The sequence below is a fragment of the Pistacia vera genome, unplaced genomic scaffold (genome assembly GCF_008641045.1).
Source record: "Pistacia vera cultivar Batoury unplaced genomic scaffold, PisVer_v2 Contig538, whole genome shotgun sequence".
In the NCBI taxonomy this organism is placed as follows: Eukaryota; Viridiplantae; Streptophyta; class Magnoliopsida; order Sapindales; family Anacardiaceae; genus Pistacia; species Pistacia vera.
The window spans coordinates 106,765-109,366 of NW_022196377.1; the positions used below are offsets into that span (position 1 = coordinate 106,765).

Here is a 2,602-nt window from a genome sequence, read left to right on the forward strand (position 1 = left end):
GTAAATATGGCAACTTTGGTCTTATAGAAGTGTTTGTCAACCAACAACAAAGTAAAAGGTAAGGGCAAAGGACATTTGTGATAAAGTTTTTGTTATTTTAGACTCCATTTAAGGTAAAATGGTATAGGCGATACATTTTCAAAATTTGAGGTTTTATTAGATAAAAAGTGCAAAATTGTCATTCAAGTGAGAAATCAAAAACCTTAGGGATAGTCTGCAATGTTCCCATCTCCAAATTAAAACAGTGTTGCCCTTTGACTGGGGCAACATAAACATAATTTATTTCTCTCTAAATAACTGGTTGAAAAATTTATTTGTCACTCTAGAACACTGGGTAAAGCTCATAGAAATCACTCACAACATACATAAGAGTTACATAACATTACCTACAGGCCTAATTACATTCATAAACAAGCTAGAGACATAGAAATTAGAAAAGAGATAGCCAGCTTGTAACATAATTCAGACCCAGTTACAATTTTTTCATCCCAAACAACTCTAGAAGTTAGATGATTTGAAGATATAAACCACTGGACAAAGGCAGGGGAGTAGCCGCATCAGGTCTATAGTGCTTCAACGTGAACCCCATCAAATCTACCATGTGAAATCTGGGTAAATCCTTGACCCTTCTTTGTTACAAGATCTTGTGGGGGTCCACCTTTTTGTCATCTTTTGGACACACAAAAAACACCATTGATCTTCTCTCTTTGTCACTGTGCACCACTGCTCTGTGCAGGCAGCTCTTGTATTTTCCATTTGATAATGCCTACATGTATATCCCAACAATACGTCAAGACATTATATCTAAAATAATAAGTTTTTTAGATAACGTTTTGTACATTAATTGCAGAGTGATGCATACATGAAGTAATTTTATATTATTCACTTTGTTCATTAGGGTTTTTGACAATTCAACTCCTACCTTACAATTCTGAACAAATTTGCACATTCTTTTTCAAATATTTTTGTAGTGGCTCGTCCTAAAGGTCCCGCTTTTATTACAATAAATGAACACTCTGCGGCCTAGATTACAAGTCGCACGAATCTCAAAGTGAGAGAATGAAGTTGAAACCAGCAATAGTTGCTTCAAATTTTAATAAAGCTATAGCTAATCCAAAACCTTGAGGGGAAGTATTGCTGTTCAATTGTGTCATTTCGAAAAGCTTGTTGATGTCTTAATCTTATCAAAAATTGATTAATGCAATGGCCTCATACGTGTCTCTTCTATATTATTAACGTTAACAAACTTTAATACCCTTAATCTAACACCTTAACAATTAATGTTTTTTTAAGTTATATTAACACCTAATTATGATTTTCATATATGAATACTAACAAAATTAACATTTTTTAGAGTAATAAAAGCAAAATTAAAGGGCATTAGAAATGGATTACCAGAATGTATCGCCGAGATTTATACTAGGGCATCTTGTCGAGGTCGGACTGTTTGCCACTGTCATTTACAAAAACTTCAAGGCCACCAACTTGATCTTGAGAGAATTGTTAAGCAGTTGGGTCACTATGAGGGCCAGTTCCCATAGTGAGGCTTGAATTATTGCAAGGAGGATAATAGTTACACTCATGATGAGTACCCATCTTCAAAAATTTCCATAGTACAATTGATCTATTCCCAAGCTAATCGCCAGAGCTCAAAAATCACATTAGATAATTTCTTCATTGCTTCACAATACCTCTGATAAACCACCTACCAAGAAAAAAAAAATCATTTCAGTACGTAATATTAGACATAAATACTAGAAAACGCAATTGGTATCGTAGGTCGGTGACTAATAGCTGATTTTGACTTTTGTAGTTTGATCAGAGTCAAGTGAATGACTTTTAGTTCGTACGTTCAAAACTTTACTTACCCTGTGCGTTCAAAATCTTCTCCTAAAACAGATTTGAAGTAGTCAAGAACAACAGGGTTGGAGTTATTCTCGCAGTAAGGGTACCCAACAGAAAACGTTTCTTTCCAAGGCAACTTGGATGAGAACGATCAGCATGAGCACCAGGTATCCAAAAACTTGGCCTGGCTTTCTTGGAATGTTAGTTTCTTGTCAAAGGAAGGTTAAAATAGAATCAATTTCTTCTAGGCTGCATTTATAGACTTGCATCGACGCCATGGTTGATCACTTGAAGAAACCATCTCCAAACAAGCTTTTCACAAGCTCGATGGCTTCAGCTGTTGCCCTTTCATCACCCTTCATGAATCCTTCCAAGTCTATCAAGGGCTCGTTGAGCTCTTGCTGGGTATTGATCAAGTCGCCGTTTGGCCAATGAACTCCGTTGGAATATTTGATTGCTTTTTCAAAGTAGAGGTATCGAAAATAATGAAACCCTTGTCATCATTTTTTTTGTCCATCAATGGAGGACCAAAAACAGGGGTGATTGCTTGAGTTCATTATGAGAGACATTGCAAACAGGTTTGTACCGAAAGAAGCTTTATATAGAGGTCTCAAAAACAGAGTGAATTAATTAGGTTTAATGAAATATAGAAAGAAGAGCAAAAAATTGAATGAAATACCTTAAAATAGTAGAATTTGCTGGAGTGGAAAAGATTAATAAATAAGGGTGAAGAGATTTATTATTTGAAAGAGTGAGA

At 35.3% G+C, this 2,602-nt stretch overlaps 1 pseudogene; it reads right to left on the reverse strand.

The window, feature by feature from the left end:
* Nucleotides 1-1,391: 1,391 nt before the first annotated feature.
* LOC116107415 lies at nucleotides 1,392-2,362 on the reverse strand (annotated as a pseudogene).
* Between the last annotated feature and the right edge of the window lie 240 nt (nucleotides 2,363-2,602).